Source organism: Puma concolor, chromosome C2 (assembly GCF_028749965.1).
Source record: "Puma concolor isolate L17-30 chromosome C2, mPumCon1.1.hap2, whole genome shotgun sequence".
In the NCBI taxonomy this organism is placed as follows: Eukaryota; Metazoa; Chordata; class Mammalia; order Carnivora; family Felidae; genus Puma; species Puma concolor.
This window is the reverse complement of record NC_141675.1, coordinates 138437300-138457814: the sequence shown is the minus strand read 5'-3', so window position 1 is coordinate 138457814 and position 20515 is coordinate 138437300. Positions and strand designations below refer to the sequence as shown.

The 20515-nt window shown below is 33.2% G+C and overlaps 1 pseudogene; it reads left to right on the top strand.

Annotated features, from left to right (window-relative positions):
* The first annotated feature begins 17800 nt into the window (after positions 1-17800).
* LOC112849795 (coiled-coil domain-containing protein 34 pseudogene) lies at positions 17801-18868 on the top strand (annotated as a pseudogene).
* Positions 18869-20515: the final 1647 nt, after the last annotated feature.

Sequence of the window (20515 nt, the reverse complement as noted above, 5' to 3'; positions counted from 1 at the left end):
TGACTGTCTTTGTTTAGTGTTGACCACCTTCCTATGACACCAGTCACATTAACATTAGGACCCACCCATATTGCATTAGAAACCACCAGTATTTTACCTCAATTAACTTGTGAAAGCCCTATCTCCAAACACAGTGACATTTGAGGTACTGAGGGTTAGGACTTCATCATCTGAATGGGGAGCATAATTTATCCCATACAAATACCTATTGTCTAAATATTTGAAAATGAATGTTTTATATACATTTGTCTATGTTTTTATTTGTTGTGATGGTGAAAATTCTTTACTACCTGTTGCTCTTGCCTTGAGTCGTATCTAAGCTCATGATATGAAAAATGTTCATTTCCTTTTTTCCCCTCCAAATATCTGTACTTCATTGGTATCTCGTCCTGAAATATTTAAAACTTTATGCAGTTAAGCCATCCGTTCCTGGATGTGCTTTTCAGAAACTATTTTCATTATAAAATTATTTTTTAGCAGATACAAGGCTTACTCTTCAGTTTCTAAATTCTATTTTTTTTTCTTATTTCAGTGTTGGTAAGAAGTATTTGCAAGGAATTTATCAGATTTGCCTACATTGTCAATGTACTAACATAAAGAACTTAATATTCTGTTTTCTTCTTTATCTATAGGATTCATGATAATATATCCTTTTTCAATTTTGATATTAGTAACTGAAGTCTCTCTCCATATGCCTTTCTCCTAACCAGTCTTGTTAGATATTTTTAAGTCAGTTTTGGGGGATATACTTTCTATACAGTAAAATACAGTATTTTACATATACGGTCCTATAAATTGTGCGTAAAAATTATACACTGATTTAGCCAACACAGAAATCAAAGTATAGAACATATACATGTTCTTGTATCTCTTTTAAGCAGTTATCTCCATCTTTCCAGCTCCTGGAAATCACTTAGTTTGGTTGGCTTTTCCGAATGCCATGTGCATTGAATCATATATATGTACACTTTTACATTGAGCTGTTTTCACTTAGTGCATGGAATTTATCTGTTGAGGTTCTCAGTTTGGTTTTTATTGGTATTCTTTTCATGAATAATGATGACACACCTATTTTTATGCATATATTTGCCACTCATATATCTTATTTTATGATGTGTCTGTTCAAATATTTCTTTTGTTAACTGTTTATGTTATTATTACTAATGTATGCTTAAGTGGTTTTTCAGATGTGTTTTCAAAATATTTTTCTACTATTTGACTCAGTTTTTTCATTTTTAACAATGTGTCAAAAAATTTTGTTTTATTTTTGTGAAGTCCAACTTACTGATTTTTCTTGTACAACTTGTCCTACCTAAAATATTTTTGCCAAATCAGTTAAAATGATATTCTTCCAGGTTTTAATCTGGATATTTTATAATTTTAAGTATTGTATTTATATCTATGATCTGTTTTGAGTTTTTTAATTCAATGTGAGTTTGGGGTAGAGATTTTTTCCTTATGGATAGAAATTATTTTAGAATATTTTTTAAAGGATTATTTTTTAAATTGAATTGCCTTGACCTTTGTTGAAAAATGCAGTTTTTAATATTTTTTAATTAAAAAAAAGTTTTTTAATGTTTATTTTTGAAGGAGAGAGAAACCTTGAATGTGCAGTAGAGTGGCAGAAGAGAGGGAGGCGCAGAATCCAAAGCAGGCTCCAGGCTCCGAGCTGTCAGCACAGAGCCCCATGTGGGGCTCAAACTCAGGAGCCATGAGATCGTGACCTGAGCCAAAGTCAGATGCTTAACTGACTGAGCCTCCCAGGCACCCCCAAAGCTTCTTGATTTTTACAAAGACAGACTACTGAGATATGTCTTCTTCTTTCCTAGGATTTGTTTTTAATCTATACTTTCACAATGGTATATGCTGATTTAGAAATACAGCTTGGTATGGTTTGACATATATAAATAGTGAACATATACAAAACTACAAGAAGGTTTTTTGTGACTAATACCTCTTATTATTCCATCTCTCCTACCTTCTGACTACAGGCAACAACTGATCTGTTTTCTGTCCCTATAGATTAGATCATATCTTCAAGAATTTTATATAAATTTTTTCTACACTACATGCCTTTTATTTAACATTTAAAAAACTCAACATAAGTGTTTTGAAATTTATCCTTGTTTATATCACTACTTCATTCTTTTTCATTGCTGAGTAGTATTCCGTTGTATGGATAAGCAAAATTTTGTTAGGTTGGTTCTGGGTTTTTGATTTTACAAATACAGCTGCAATCAATCAAGTCTTTGGATGGGCATATTTATTTATTTGGAGTAAATATGTAGAATGTAATAGCTAAGTGATTTAGTAGGTGAATATATACATTTCTAAGTCACTGTAAAATTGTATTCCCAAGTGTTTATGCAATTACCCCCACAGTAAATGAGTGTTATAATTGTTCCACATCCTTGCCAGTAGTTAGTGCAGACAATCATTTTACAGTTTTACTATTTCAGAGGAATTCTAGTGGTATAATCTAATGATTTGTTTTGCATTATCCTAAAAAAATTATTTCATGAATAATTTTTCACTTGATTACTTGTCACACATATGTATTCTTTGATGAAATGGCTATTAAAAATTCTAATGTTTAGATGTAGTTTTATGACTTCTTGCTGAGTTGTAGGATTTTAAAACATATATTCTGCATATAAGACTGTTAAATATATTTGCAAATGATTTCTGCCTTTTTTGTGAGAATTCTATACACAGTGAAAATATTTTTTTTCTTTTTAAATGAAGGAAATATATAACTTTCAGATACACAAAAACTGATAAGATTTATTATCAGCATATATGGAATATTAAAGGAAGTTCTACAAGGAGGAGGAATGTCATACAGGTAGAACCTTGATCTATTAAAAACAAATATTTTAGGAAATGAGTGAAATGAATTTAAATGTGAATGATACTTATTATGTTATTTAGCACTCCACAAGTTAAGCTGTCATATAAAGAATAATTTTTGATGATGTAAAATGCCATAATAGGTGGAAGAGAGGATTAGCATATGATTTAAACTTTAAATCTCTTTCATTACAATTGAAGTCTTATCTAAGATTATTTGAAGGTAGAGTCTGATTAATAATAGGATACCTATCTCTCAAATATCTTTACAATGCAATTTGAAATATATATTCATTTTCTCTAATTCTTTCAGTGGAAGTATTGGCCTGTTGTTTCTACTATACCCTCCCTGGAAGTAGATATTATCACACAGTATTTACCTTGTAATGGAAGATAAATATGATACTGAAGATCTTACACTCAAGCACTACAAAAATAATGCAACATACACACCTTACAAATCAAGTTTACCACATAATCTGGTTTTATATGGTAACAAAATCTCTCATTTCAAAAGAGCTAAATCTAACAGTATGGTTTATAAAACAACATGAATTAAAATATGAACAAATAAAATACATGTAACAAATGTATTCATGAACAAATAAAATACAAGTAAAATAATACTGCTATAAAAGTATGAGTTGATTTAAAAATTCTTTCTGGAATAAAATTTGTAAATATCAATCAAGACTGTTGTAAACATTTTCTTGGACAGCAACAAAAAATTCCACATACAAGAATTTATACCAAAACAAAACAAAAATAGGCAGCACAAGCCAAATTTACAGAGGAGATTTTTCATTGTTTTAGCTTATTTAAGTAATATATTTGGCACTACAGAACTTCTAGCCAACATTAGTAGACTAGAATATTAAGTAGAGCAAACATTATTTTCATACAATTTCAAAAATAACAGAGTCCATCACTTGTGTTTGTTTATTTTTGAGAGAGAGAGAGAGAGAGAGAGAGAGAAAGCACAAGTCAGGGAGGGGCAGAGAGAGGGAGACATAGAATCCAAAGCGGTCTCCAGGCTCTGAACTGTCAGCACAAAGCCTGACCCAGGGCTCGAACCCACAAATTGCGAGATCATGACCTAAGCTGAAGTCAGAGGCCCAACCACCTGAGCCACCCAGATGCCTTTAATAGAGATAAGAGATATTAAATAGAGATATTTTGACACAAGTTACTTTCATAATGAAATTATAACTATGTATGTATCACTGTGTATAGAAAGAACTCTACTTTGAAAAGAATTTAAAAATATGCAAAATAAGTCCATAGTCAGTACAGCACTAGCAAAAACACATGCTATTACTTAGGAAAACATTTTAAAAAATCCTGTGGAGTAATGTCTTATCTTGCTAAAGTTTGGGTTTGTGCTCCAGTCATTGTATGAGATGGGTTTTAAAAATAACCTGGACTATTTCAAGTACTTTTTCAAGGTAATTTTCTATATGTTGGTAGTTTATGTATAGATTCCAAGCAGGATATAGTGTACAGCTTTTGGTATATTTCTTAATCTCTTGTTTCAAAAATTTTAAAACTAGTTATTTGACCTTGTTTTCAAGTACATTTTGAATCTTATTGGTAGTATTTCAAAGTTAGGAATTATAAATTGGGAAATTATAAAATAATTTAAGTCTATGTATAAATCACTGTTCGTTAATTATGAGCATACCGTGATATGAAAAGATAGGCAAAGATACCCAAATCTACACCCATACTTGAATTGGTAGAGTGATTTCAATGGGTAATGCTATAGGGCTGAGACTTGTAAGTGAAAAACTGAGTGATGGATTTAGAGAATATTGTAGTTTTCCATGTGGTTTCATTATATTTATGTAGTTATGTTGATATATGACTGTAATTTCTGGTATTTATTCTAAGAAAGAATATTTCACAGAAAAATTTTATTCCAGGACTCCTGGGTGGCTCAGTCGGTTAAGAGACTGACTCTTGAATTCAGCTCAGATCACCATCCCAGGGTCATGGGATCTAGCCTGATGTTGAGCTATTAAATTCTCTCTCTCTCTCTCTCTCTCCCTCACTCTTACTCTTTCTCTCTCTCCCTTCTTCCCTCTGCTCTTTCCCCACTTGTGCATGGGCTCTTTATCTCTGTCTCAAAAAAAATGTTTATTCCGAATGGAAGCAATTTTGTTCTTTAAATCTAAGTAGGGTTATATCCTTATTTATTTCATATCAGGATATATTTGATCAAATTATAAAGGTGGCAATAAATATTGTTGTCTGAGATATTTAAGGACCTAAGATTTTTTAAAAGGTTGAAAATAAAATCTTGGGGTAGAATCTTTTTTCCTAAAACTCCAAAAAATAGTATAGTACATATATACTTACAAGTCTCCTAAATCCCATCAGCAAGTTTCCTTTGAAACTATTCCCTGTCAAAAATGAATGTTTTTCTAAAAAAATAAATAATACAGTTTAACTTAACATACAATTTTTATGTCAATGGTTCTTTAATATATTTACAAAATGTCAAAATACCTTCAAAAGTAGTTGAAGCTATATGAGACTTAATGACCATAATTTCCTGTCTGCACTTTTAACAGTTACACTCTTTGAAACTTTTGAATATATTCACAGTTGTGTTCTCAGTAAAATTGAATATGCTGAGTTGATTGAATGTCCAGAGGAACCAATTAAAGGTGAGATATTAATATTAACAAGAATGTTTCATAAATGATGAAATTATTATCTATTTTTTTTCGTATTAGATGGTAGATTGCTTTCCCTCTAGAGCTAAAAGCTTTAATTTTTTTTAAATTTATTTATTGAAATATGGGTTTTCTTTAAATGTGAGGCTAGAGTAACTCTACATGTAATCATCCTAGTTGGAAGTAGGAGAAAATGAACCCTCTATAAAGTCATATTTAATCTATCTATCTCTTGGATTCATTCAGAGAAGTGTTGCCAATGGAAATTCAATCAAAGAAGGTTGTGCATTGAGGACAAGTTCCACTTTAGGAAATAACATTTCCTGATTATGCATTTGGGACCATATCTTATAGAGGAATTTACACAAACAGGATCATTCAACCCGAGTTTTCTGTCTAGCTTCCCTATTTGAAATGTCTGATATTCACTGATTTTCACATCACAGGAATGTACAATACATAGTGGAAATATAAATTTATATAGTTAAATAGTTTTAAGGAAAATTTTAGTTTTTTGATATCTAGATACTCCTAAATCAAAATAAATATAAAAACATACCTGAAGGTGAAGGAAGTGATACTAGGAAGGTATGTAAGACATATTTAACTATGTTTCTAAGACTACTGCACTGGATATTCACTGAATCTACAGATTCACAATTGCCATCCTGCATTCTTGCCCTCAGTATACTTGTTATTTAGTGGAATTAAGAAAATTGGCTCTGGTAAACTTTATTTTTAGGTAATCACAAAAAAAAATCATGTATCACCAATTTATTATGTTCAGTATAACAGCTTAAAATGCCATTGATTCATCTTAAACATTAAAAATCTTCATTAAAGTAAAAGAAAATTAAACTGAAAAACATTTTAAGGTGACTTTAAAGTCATATTGGATTGATTTGTGATGCATCTTACAAACTAATAAAAATGCTATTTAACAGTACTAAAATCAAAATTTAATTGGCCAAATAATTCAACCTCATTATCATGTCACATGTTGTACTTTGTTCATGATTTAATATTCTTCTTAATTGTGTCTATGAATAGGACCTAAGTATCACACTCCCATCCTTAATCTCAATTTATCTCTTGTTATGTAAACATCCTTAAATTATATTCCATGTCTTCGTATGACTTACTCCTCCATAGGTCTGTTATATTTTTCTTCCATCAATCACCATTATCAGCAGTTATAATTAGAGTAGTTTGGATTTGCTCTTAGAATATTTAAAAACACTGATTTGGCTGTCTTGAGCCATTCTTTCTCTACTATGATCTTTTCCTAAAAAATCTCTTTCTGTATCTCTCTTTTACACACACACACACACACAATTACAACTTTTCCCCTTAGAAAATTTTTTATATTTCATTTTTAATAAAATATATCTAGTGTCTGAGAGAAATATTGATATGTTATGAAATCATGCTGATGCTATGAAAAATTTAAAGCAATTCAACCATGTGTGACTATCATGTTCTATCATTCATTAAAGGTACTAAAGCAGAGATTCCAATATTTCATGGGTTATAACTACCTTAGTTTCTCAATAATTATGTTGTTGTTGTTTTTTTTGATACCTAGACCAAAACAGATAATAGCTCCTTGTGTGATGTAGTTGTAAAATAGAATGCACAGAATCCAAATATCTCACTGGGTTTCACTAAAATTTTAAATATTATTTTTAAAATATTAAAATTTTAAAATATTATTTGGTGTTTCTGTGAGTTTGCTATGAGGCCTTGGGATACTTTCTAAGAACTATGGGATTAACTGGTGAAATGCCTATAATTATTAGGAAATTGTTACAAAAATATCTATTTTTTTCATGGATACAAATGGAACATCTTATATGAAGGGTTTGCTAATTATATACATGTTTTTATTTTTTTTAATTTTTTTTAATGTTTATTCATTTTTGAGAGAGAGACAGACAGAGAATGGGTGGGGGAAGGGCAGAGAGAGACACACACAGAATCCGAAGCAGGATCCAGGCTCTGAGCTGTCAGCACAGAGCTTGACGTGGGTCTTGAACACACAATCCGTGAGATTATGGCCTGAGCCAAAGTTGGACACTTACCCAACTGAGCCACCCAGGCACCCCTAAAGCATGCTTTTAAAAATACTGTGTCATCACGAAGAAAAGTTTAGTTCAAGACTGAAAGCATGACCTAAATCTAAAAAAATATATTCTTAAACATTTCAGTAATCAACTAAAATGTGATAAAATTATGTGATCTCAAAGGAGTCTAATATATGTTTATAATTGAAAATGTTTTTTAATTAGAAAATAATATATATTAACCTGATGAGAAATAGGTATGAATAGCATAGGAAACCACTTCATTAATCTGTAACGTCAAAAAAAAAAAAAAAAACAAAAACAAAAAAAAAACAACGCAGGGGTACCTGGGCGGCTCAATTGCTTAAGCGTCCAACTCTTGATTTTGGCTCAAGTCATGATCTCAGGGTTTGTGAGATTGAGCCGCACATCAGTCTCCGTGCTCAGCCTGCTTGGGATTCTCTCTCTTTCTCTCCTTCTGCCCCTCCCTGACTACTCATGTGCACAAGCACTCTCTCTCTCAAAATAAATAAATAAAACTTAAAAATAAAAGTGTTTTTTTTTTTTTTAAAGGAGCGACACAATGGAACAGAGATAATTGTCTCCCTAACAAATAGCATTGGAAAACCTTATTTATGCAAAAAATAAAATAAAATAAATTTAGATGCAGATCTTACACTGTTTACAAAAATTAAACCAAAATGAATCATTGACCTAATTGTAAAATATAATACTCCTAGAAAATAACATACAAGAAAACCTAGATGACCTTGGGTGTGATGATGCCTTGTAGATATAATGCCAAAGCATAATCATGAAAGAAATAATTAATAAGCTGGATTTATATTAATAAATTAGAGGCTTTGTCTGCGTGAAGGACAATGTCAAGAGAATGGGTAGACAAATGACAGACTAGGAGAACATATTTGCAAAAGGCACATCTGATAAAGGCGTGTTAGCCAAAATATACATAGAACTCTTAAAACTCAACAATAAGAAAACAAACAATCCTACTCAAAACTAGGATGAAGACCTTAATAGATTCCTCACAGATGATATACAGATGGTAAATAAGCATATGAAAAGAAGCTCCAATACTATGTTATTAGAGAACTATAAACTAAAACAACAATGGAGTACTTCTATGCACCTGTTGGAGTGGCTCAGATTGAAACATTGAAAACCCCAAAATCCTGATGAGGATGTGGACCAATAGGAACTCTCATTCATTGCTAGCTGGTGGGAATGCAAAACAGTACAGATACTTTGAAGGACAGTTTGGTAGTTTCTTACAAAACTAAATATTCTGTTGACATATGACCTAGAAAACATGCTTATTGGTGTTTACCCAAAGGAACTGGAAACTTATAACCATGCAAAACGTGCACACAGATGTTTATAGCAGTTTTATTCATAATCATCAAAATGTGGAAGGAACCAGCATGACATTCAGTAGATGAATAAATAAACTGTGGTGCATCCAGACAATGGAACATTGTTCAGCACTAAAAAGAAATGAGCTAGCAAACTCTGAAAAGACATGGAGGAAACTTAAATGAATATTGCTAGGTGAAAGACCTGATCTGAAAAGGCTGCATGCTATATGATCCCAACCATGTGACATTCTAGAAAAGGCAAAACTATGGAGACAGTAAAAGATCAGTGGATGCCAGAGGTTTGGGAAGGGGGAGGGTTGAATAGGCAGAGTACAGAGGATTTTCAGGGCAATAAAAATATTCTTTATGGAACTATAGTGATGAGTACAGTGTCATAGGCTTGTCCAAATCCATAGAACATACAACAAGAGAGAGCCCTAAAGTAAACTATGGGCTTTGGGTGATTATGAGGTGTCTTTGTAAGTTCAATTATAACAAGTATCCTGCTCTGGTAAGCGATGTTTATCATTATGAGGAGGTCTTTGCGGCGGGCGGGGGGGGGGGGGGAGAGCAAGGAGTATATGGGAAATTTCTGTACTCTCCCATCATGTTTACTGCAAACCTAAAACTGCTCTAAAAAAAAGAAATAATTTAATTATTCATGATTATGTTCAACATGGATCTGTCAGTTCTGGCCAAAAAACTTATGTAAGAAAATTAAATAGAGTATATTATAGGAAGTATAAGAATTGGAGATATATTAGAACAAAATACAGGAAAAGACAAAAATACATATTAAAATATAATAATACCAATAACAAGTAAGAATCTCTACTGACAAGTTATACCCACCCTTGCCTTTTCTACACTGTACTTTTTAGAAGAAAGTCACTGTTTTCAGCTCACAATTAAGAAATGAAGAATAGGTGTGCTTGGGTGGCTCAGTTGGATAAGCATCCAACTTTTTATTTTGGCTCAGGTCATGATCAAGCCCATGAGATCTCACAGTTTGTGGCCTCTGTGCTGACAGTGTGGAACCTACTTGGGATTATCTCCTTCTCTCTACCCCTCCCCTGCTATCTCTCTCAAAATAAATAAATAAACCAAAACAAAATAAATAAGTGAGAAATAAAATTCCACTTCCTTTTAAGACAGATTGTCTACATAAATTATTTGGAAATCTTCATAGGTAACATATTTATTTTATTCCTATTCATTTAATTATTCAATGATTTATTATTCCATAAATGCTTATTACATCAAATTGGTTGAAGGACTGTTCATGTCAACTATATACTTACTAATATTTTGTCTTCTTGAACTACCATTTACTGAAATAGTGGTATTTAAGACAAATCTATAAGAGTGGATTTGTGTATTTCTATCAAGTAGATAGTAGGGTCCATTCCCACCCCTACCCTCAACTCCATCCTCAGTCATTTTGATATTCTTTTGTTAAGTGCTTACACATTTACGATTGGCATAGAGAATTGATTCTTTTGTCAGTAGGTAATGCTGCCCTTTGCCCCTGACACCTTGTTCTGAAGTCAGCTTTGTCTGTTGTGTTTGCCTGCTTTCTTTTGATTAATATTAGCATGGTGTATGTTTCTTTCCATCTCTTCACTTTTAACGTATCAGAATCTTTACACTTAAAATGATTTTTCTTTAGACAACAAGATCAATAAGTTGGGTCTTACTTTATTCATCCTGACCATTAGTGTATTTAAATTCCTGTATTTAAGCCATGCACATTTAAAATGATCATTGCTATAATTTGATTGTATCAAGTTTGATTATATCAAATACATCAAAAATTCTATTTTCTGTATTCTTTGTGTTTCCCTCTTTTCCTCCTTTCTCTAGTTTTAATTGAGTATTTTATATGATTCCATTTTGCATTCTGTCTTAGCATACTAATTAGGCTCTTTTAAAATGTTTTTAAGTGTTAGGCCAGAGTGTTGTCTCCTTTCTATATATACATATATATCATTTTTAAATTTTTTTTTTCAACGTTTATTTATTTTTGGGACAGAGAGAGACAGAGCATGAACGGGGGAGGGGCAGAGAGAGAGGGAGACACAGAATCGGAAACAGACTCCAGGCTCTGAGCCATCAGCCCAGAGCCCAATGCGGGGCTCGAACTCCCAGACCGCGAGATCGTGACCTGGCTGAAGTCGGACACTTAACCGACTGCGCCACCCAGGCGCCCCTATATATCATTTTTAAATGAGGAAATTATACACACTCACCTGATTAGAAATAGGCATAAATACCATAGGAAATTAATTAATCTAAGCCTACTTTAAAATAATACCATATCACTTCATATGTAGTACAGGTAACTTATTACATTCCTGATTCCTCCCTTGCATCCCTTATGACATTATTAGTAGTAGTAGTAGTAGTCGTAGCAGTATTAATTTCACCTCACCTTAGGCTATAATCATCCAAACATTGTTACTGGTATGACTTTAAACAATCAGTTATTTTAGATCAATTAAGAATAAGAAAATAGGTTTTATTTCCTTTCATTTATTTCCTCTCTGACATTCCTTCCTTATATAGATATAATTTCTGACTTATATAACTTTTCTTCTGCCTGAAGGAAAATTTTTAACATGTCTTAAAGGGAAGAAGATGCAGCAATGTATTCCTTCAGATTTTATTTGTCTGAAAATATCTTTATTTCTCCATTTTTGAACGACAGTTTCTCTGGATATTGAATTCTAGGTTGATGCGGTTCTGCAAAGAAATTTACCATAATTATTATCTTTATTCTTTTAAAGATAAGATGCCCTTCCTCCTCCAACCACCACCACCAAATAGTTAGTTGCTTCACTATTTTATCTTTATATTTTGTTCTCTATACTTGTCTTATATATGCCTAGGTGTCAACTTTTGATCTTTGTTTTTGTTTCATTTTGTTTTTGATATTTAATTGGCTTGGCATTCTCTGCACTTCCAGGATCTGTGGTTTGTTGTCTTACTTTTGGAAAGTTCTAGGCTACTGTTAACCCCAAATATTTATTCTGCTCCATTATTTCTTTTTGTCTCTTTGTGATACTCCAATAATGCATATTTTACACATTTGAAATTGTCCTACGGTTCTAGGAAGTTTTTTTCTATTTTTTTCTTCTTTTTTCTCTTTACGTTTCACTGTGGGGAGTGTATCAGTCAGGAATTTCCAGAGAAACAGAACCAGCAGGATCAATCTTTCTATCTAGATGGAAAGAGGGAGAGATTGGAGATTTAAGAATTGAGTGACATGATTGTGGGGATTTAGTGAGTCTAATATCTGCAGAACAGGGACAGTCTGGAAATTCCTACAGGAATTAATAATGTAGTCTTAACTGAAGAATTTGTAAGGCAGATTGGTCAGCTAGAAATTCAGGCAGAATTTCAGTGGTACAGTCTTGAATCAGAATTCCTTCCCAGAACCTCAGTTTTTGTTTCAATTTTTGTTTCAATTATGATGAGGCCCTTCACATTATCAAGAATTATCTCCTTTATACACAACTGATTGCAGATTTTAATTACATCTACCAAATAACTTTACAGCAACATCTACATTAGTGTTTGAACAAACAACTGGGCACCATAACTTGATCAAATTGATAGTGTTTTTGATTTTTTTGCATGTTTTTAAAATTGTGTTAGTGTTTCCATCTTTCTTTTCCTACTACCAAATCTGTTTTGTATATTGTGGATTTTTTTCCATTAGCGTCCTTATCATATTATACATAATTATTTTACATTCTCTACTAATAAGGCAAGCATCTGTACCATGTCTGAGTTTGGTCCTGATGATTACTTTGTCTCTTCATGTTATGCTATATCTTTTTTTTTTTTTTTTTTTTTTTTTTTTTTTGCCTTTGGCTTGTCTTCTATTTTTGTTGTTGTTGTTGTTGTTGTTGTTGAAAACCAGACTTCATTTTTTGGGCAATAAAAACCAAATAAATAGGTCTCTGGTGTATGCATTTATGTTGGCCTCCACTTAGGACTTGCACTACTTACTGGTGGCTTCAAATTCCTCTGGTGCCTTGTTTTTGTCTCCCCTCTTGACTTCTGGCTTTTCTTGTTGGTTCTTCCCTGAGAGTCTTAGTCTTGCAGTTTTTTCAGGTGTGATTCACTATTATTACATTGTTGTTGATATCGGAGTAACATGTGGAATGGGGAAAATCATATAGATTTTCTAGTTTCAGTCTTTTAGTGAACCTGTATCTCTGGTTGTGACCAAACTTAACAGTGTTGCTTGTGGTATAACTTTTTTCTCTCTTTACTGAGACAACAAGACTAGAGAGAACTGGAAAGAAATGAATGCCCAAGTCCCTGGGACAATGCCAGTAAAGTCTTGCCACCTCAATAGTAGACACTTATAATCAAACAGCATTGGACATATTCACAAGGATTGTCTTACCCTCTTTCTGCCAGAGGCATAAAGGGATCTTCTCAAATCTTATGAAAAGAACCTGAATGATTTTCCTGGAGGTAAAAATCTACAAAATTGTGAGGGACCCCCTGAAATTGCAGCCCCCGGGCGAATCTCAGTCTCAATCTGTTCTATTCTCAACTTCTAGGAGTTCATCAAAATTATCATTTAACTATTCCTACCTGGTTATGGCTCCAGAGGCTTCTACTCCAGGTATGCGACTGCTGGCTATGAATCTCTGGATTGGTCTATCTCTCCAGAATTTGGGGTGGGAATTTGCCTTTTGATGTCAGTTCTTTGATGGGTTCAAGTAAAGTTGTTGAATTCAGTTTGGTATGCTTTTACTTGAGAGGATTTCCTTGCAGCCCTTGGAAGCTGTGTGGACTTTCAGGCTTTTCAAATGCCAAAGGTAAAACCAGAAATTCCTTGCCAAGAGTCATAAACCAACATAGGCACCAGTGAATGCACTGAATTTTTTTTCATTTTTCTTGTTAAATGAGTATATGGATTAGTTTCAATGATGACATAGTGAGAAGTAAATTGTTGACAGTTTTCATGGCATGATTAAATTACTCAATATTCTTAGCAGCTCCCAAATTTCTTTTTTTTTTTTTTTGCTATATATGTGATTATAGTCCTCAGTGTAACTTCTTTTTTTTCACTGAAATTCATGTGTAATTGTAGAATTATATATTCCAAATGTGTAAATTCTTCTGGAGTATTACTTGTGATTGGCAGCATTCATAGCAAACCAAATGCAACAGTGAAAGGATACTAAAACGATGCATTGTAGTAGAATAAACCTTGGATTGGACATTATGAGAATCTCAGTCTTAGTCCTTCCATACTAATTTGCCAAATGACCTTGATAAAAACAGCTAAACACTCTACACACTGTTTGACTTATGTAAACAGGCTCCAACTGAACTCATTGTTTCACTTGTAAGTTTCAACAGTGTTTTTTAGCCTTCATGAATGATGATTTTGAATGATCTTCCAATGTTTATTCCATTTTTAAAAACTTTCTACCAAATGTTTACTTAGATTTTATAAAGGCTTTATCAATGAGACATTAAACTATTCTTCACTTAAATTCTGTAACTTTTGATCTCATTTCTTCAATGCCAATGTAAAAAAAAAATTTCTTAATGCTATTTTCTTCTTCTTTCTTTAAATGTTTATTTATTTTGAGAGAGAGAGAGTGTGCCTAAGAGGGGAGAGGGGGAGAGGGAGGAAGGGAGACAGAGAGGATCTCAAGCAGGCTCCTTGCTCAGCACAGAGCCTAATGTGGGACTTGATCCCATAAGATCATGACCTGAGCTGATATCAAGAGTCGGACACTCAACTGACTGAGCCACTCAGGCATCCCAACAATGTTATTTTCTTATTTAATTACTTAAAAATTAATCTTTTTCTGAATATGTAATAATTCTTTTTTTAATTCTAACACTACTCATGCATTTCCTAACCATACTGTGTCCTTCAAAACTAGATGAAAAACTCCAATAAGTTAGGAGCACCTGTGTGTGTGTGGGGGGGGGAACGTATGTGATATTACTTAGCAGCTGGAATAGTTATTGGACAGTAAGGTGTTTTTATATAAATGAATTTGTTATTAAATATATTTCCAAGTAGTCCAAAAATTCAAAAACATTTTCTTTAGAGAAATGTTAGATATTCAAAAATTATTGAGACCCACCAAATACTTTCCTCCATCATTTTAATTCCATCTATACAATTTAAACTGAAATTATTTTAAACTATGTTTTTTTAAAAATAATGATACATTAACTGCATAACATAAATAACATGACTTTATGAAAGTAATCATTTTCCAATACAAAATAAAATTAAGGAAAACATAGTATTGTTATACAGTTTTTACAAATCTCTTTAATGTCTAGCTTAAAGGAAGACTGGGATTCTTATATATACGCTTGCATTCAATCCATTTGCATTCAATCTGCTGTCCGTTATTGTCTCTGAAAATTGTCAAAGTGCAAATATGACAACAATGAGTGGATAGTGCAAATAATGTTTTAATATTTTTTTTTAATTTTTTTTTCAACGTTTATTTATTTTTGGGACAGAGAGAGACAGAGCATGAACAGGGGAGGGGCAGAGAGAGAGAGGGAGACACAGAATCGGAAACAGGCTCCAGGGTCTGAGCCATCAGCCCAGAGCCCGACGCGGGGCTCGAACTCACGGACCGCGAGATCGTGACCTGGCTGAGGTCGGCCGCTTAACCGACTGCGCCACCCAGGCGCCCCTAATGTTTTAATATTTATATAAAAGTAGTTTTAGGGGTGTCTGGGTGGCTTAGTCTGTTTGACAACCCAAATCTTGACTTCAGCTCAGGTCATGATCTCACAGTTTTTGAATTTGAGCCCCACATTGGGCTCTATGCTAACAGTGTAGAGCCTGCTTGGGATTCTCTCTCCTTCTCTCTCTGCATCTCCCTTGCTCTCTCTCCCTCTCTCTCTCTCTTTAAATAAAATAAATAAACTTAAAAAAAGAACTAGTTTTAACTTCATGGACATGCTGAAAGAATATTTGGGACCACCTGGGTCACATCTGAAGATTCTTGCTTTAAATAATGAGCATATCATAGTAGGATTTTCATTTCATTTATATCTGATTTCTAAGTATAGCACTATCACATTATGAATATATATATATATATATATATAAATGAATGACATATATATGAATGACATACATATATATATTTATATATATATATATAATTTAATATGTAGTGCTAGCATATAGAAAAAATTAAATTTAAATGCAGCTAAAAATTGTAATGACTCTTGTTCTTATTACCAGATAATAATGACGAAAGGGGTGCCTGGGTGGCTCAGTTGGTTGAACATCTGACTTCGGCTCAGGTCACAGTCTCACGGTTCATGGGTTCCAGCCCTGCATCGGGCTCTGTGCTGACAGCTTGAATCCCGGAGCCTGCTTCAGATTCTGTCTCTCCCTCTCTCTGTGACCATCCCCATATCACACTCTGTCTCCTCAGAAATAGATAGACATTAAAAAAAATTTTTTTGATGAAAAAAGATCAAAACCACAAGTTACTCTTGGTGATGAGTTAATTTCCATAAAATAATAATAATTGATAATTTGTTATGCACCATAAGCCAAATTGCTTCTCTTCTATTATGGAGTCTATGTATCTTTTATTTGGTGTTTTTTTAAATAATTTCTTCTGAGATTATAGCTCATCTTTGGGTTTGGTGACTTAGTTTATTTAGTCTTTCTACCAAGAAGTTTTATTTGGAAAAATATTTACACATGATATAATATTTTGGTTAGGGTATTAATCTTACTATTTAATGGAATTAATTTTTCTCTAAGGCTTCAGGGAACATAGAGAAGTAATGAAGGGAAGAAGGACAGCATAAAAATTATTGGCTCTATTCCCTTATGCTGAATAAATCTCATATGGATATCCTCAAAATTAGCTATGGCTTCTCTCAATGTCCTCAAATAAAAATAATGTCAGTATCTCTTTTCCTTAACAGCATGTCCTTGCATCCATTTCTGATAATTTTCCACTTTTTGAGTTGTACCTGATGGTGAGTGGGAGGAGTTTAAGGAAGGAAATACAAAACAGTAAAGAGTCAAGGGTGTTCTTACACTAAAATCACCACCTCTTACAAATAGAGATAAAGTGGTAAAATTTCAAGACCCAAAGAAAAGATAGAAAGCCTTAAGGACATTAGAAAGGAAAAGATTCTAAAATACAATTCATTGGACATTCCATCAACAGTAAGAGATACTGAAGACAACATGGCAATTATTTCAAAGGGCTGAGGGATGTAATTTTGAATGTAGTACTAGACATGCAACCAAATATTATTCATTTTAGAATAAAATAATGTAATTTTTATAACACAAGAAGTTAGATTATAACTAGCCCTAAAAAATTAACAACTCAAAAATTAGACCCAGAAAAACAAGAATGATAACAAATCCAGGAAGGTAGTGTGAGAATGTAAGACATAATATTGAAATATGTCTTAATCAATTTTTTATTAAGTGTAAGAATTACTGTCAAAAGTTGATATTGCAATATTATTATAAGTTCTAATTTTGGCTTAAAATTCTAGATAACCTATACTGAAAGTGAGAACTAGGCAATGGGGAGAATAGAGAGAAATAAAACCTCATTTTGATTGGCAACAAAAAGATGGTTGAATTCCAGAAGTTATGTGACATGTGAATTTTAGATGTTCAAAGGAAAGAGAGAAGGATAAACACTAAAAATAAAATCTAAAATGTATGTTCAAACACATTTGGATGACCTACTGTGACAATTTTATCAAGTCATGGCTGTGAGAAATCTACCTACCACTCTAATTAAGAGACCACTGCCCGCCTGTTTGGATGGGCCAGATGTCGGCAGCCAGGCTGTGGGGGCTGATTTGCCCCCGACGGATATGTGATCCTTGGTTGCTACAGGCCCAGGTCCTTACAGCAGTGCCGGGTGCAGGACTGAAGATGGTGATGGTCTGCTCACCGCTACTGAGCTGAGTGATTCCACCATGTCGCTGTCTCCCCTTGGCCACCAGAGCTTCTCTTTTGACTACAACGATGGTGACAGGGTGGATGAGGAAGACCTGGATGAAGATGCTCATGATTCAAAGGCTAAGGTGGCAAGCCTTGAAAGGAGTGGAGTTACAGCGGTACGCCAGTGTGGTTGAGTCAGACGACAACCGAGAAGAACAGAAACAGGTGCACCTGCCAGAAAGTCTCCTGACACCATGGGAACTGTGGTTCGTTGGCAAAGAAAAAGAGGAACGAGACCATCTGCGACAGAAAGCACTGGAGGAATTAAATTAGCGGCTAGAAAAAAAAAAAAAAAAAAGAAAAGAAAAGAAATTGAAGAACGTTGAAAAAGAAAAGTAATTGCTGAAGAAAAGCATAGAGAATGGGTTCAGAATGAACAGAACCAAAAAGAAAGGGAACCAAAAAAATTAATGAAATGGAGAAAAACGCAGCAGAAGAACTGGGGAAAGAACATTTCCAAGAAAAGGCAAAGAAAAATATCAAGAATGATTAAAGAAAACAAATGCTGGAGGATGTGAGAAGAAAGAAGAAAAGGCTAAAAGGAAAAACAAGGCAAGCTGAATTACACAGAAAAAAAGGAAATAGCAGAAAAAAAGTTTAAGGAATGATTGGAAAATGCAAAAAAATAAACCTTGTCCAGCTGCAAACATCTGTGGCTATGCCGATGGAAATCTTACAGAGTTTCACTGTGGAAGTTCTGATCCAGAGCGAGCTTTTTATAATCCGATTCCAAAGACACCCATCCATATGCCTCCTTCCAAGGAACCTAAGGACCTATCAGGAAAGAAGACTAAAAGGACTATGATAAGTCGGTCAGGTGGGTCATTGTCTCTGGTGGTTCAGAAAGCCAGAAGCAGTGTTTGCCTTGGGAGTCTGTGCAGAACACAAAAATAGTGGCATTGCATGATTTTACCTGGAACTATGTAATTTTAAAATTAGAATCATTTTTCCCTGCTCAGTCAGCCTGTCCATATTCGATGTGATTACTGACGAGTTCAAATTTTTGCTTTGTGTATGTTGTCCTTGGACTTAATTTAGGAAGATATTTTATATATCTTCATTTTTATAAGTGCTTTAAGGTTGATCTTCACATATTGTTTCACAGGGTAAGTGTGTGAATAACAATTGTGTTTATATGTAGTTTGCATTAAAACTATACTATGATACTAATAAAACCAACAATTTATATTGTGTTAAAAAAAGAAACCACTGACTATGAAGAGATACGTGTTTAAATACATACATACATGCTTTATTGAATGTTGTATAATAGTGTTTCATTAAATGTTCTACTTAATAATACAAATTCATTTTTTCACATACTGTATTCACTCTGAAATTTGACTTAACAAAATTGAGATAATTCTGTTCTCTGCAAATTTTCACTCATTCATTTGACCTAAGTATTATCTTTAATGACTATTTAGGTCACCCTTGAAATCTTTTGCAATTGACAGTTATAAGCCTTTGTAGGTAAGATAAAAAGTAATTAGTAAACTATTGTTCCCTACACAAGGAACAGAAATCTGTCACACAGAATATTACTATTAATCTTAATCATTGATATCCTTATTTTTATTTTCAGTATTGATAGAAAAAATAAGTTATTTCAGGATTTTAACTCTTATTATTTTGAGACTGCACAACATTTCATTATTTCATTATAATAATATTCAAGTATTTTGTTATTTCCCTGCTAGAAAGTGTTGAAATAATTATATTCCTGTTGTAGTTATGCTGCTGTGAATATTCAGGTTTACTTAAAGCAGTGTTTATATTAGTGAATATTGAAGTTCAGTTCTTACCAATTGAATTGGTCTGTAAAAGGCCATGAGAAATCTAATGCTTAGATTTTTTTTAATTGTGAAAAAGTGTAAATTACTTAATTACCCACATATAATTAGTTGAGACGTTGTTGACACTTTCAGTATTCCACTTTATTTATTTATTTATTTATTTATTTATTTATATTAAATATAATTTGCTGTCAAATTGGTTTCCATACAACACCCAGTGCTCATCCCAACAGGTGCCCTCCTCAATGCCCATCACCCACTTTCCCCTCTCCCTCACCCCCATCAACCCTCAGTTTGTTCTCAGTATTTAAGAGTCTCTTTAGTATTCCACTTTAAAAGATACTGCATACACATGAAAAACAAAATCACTCTAGAGAAAATTGCAAGTTAATGTTTCATATTCTGTTCTTCAATGGAAATAAAAATGAAAGGTACAGTAAGAGGGTCAGTGACCTAAAGTTAAAATGCAATATCTTTTGAGGGGAGAAAATAATAAGCCTAGCACTGAGTAACCTCTCTGTACTTCTGTGGCCGGACTAGTAAATTCAAACCCCAGGATGGCATGCAGAGTAGCTCCCATTATTCTCTCCAATATTGTTTTACGCAAGGACTCATGAATTTTTACCTGATAGCTTCACCTAAAAACATTTTTAACAGCTTACAAATCATATCCCAATATGTCATTTAATATTTTGATGGAATAAAAGGACAAATTTGATATTTCCAGGAAACTTTAAACCAGTAT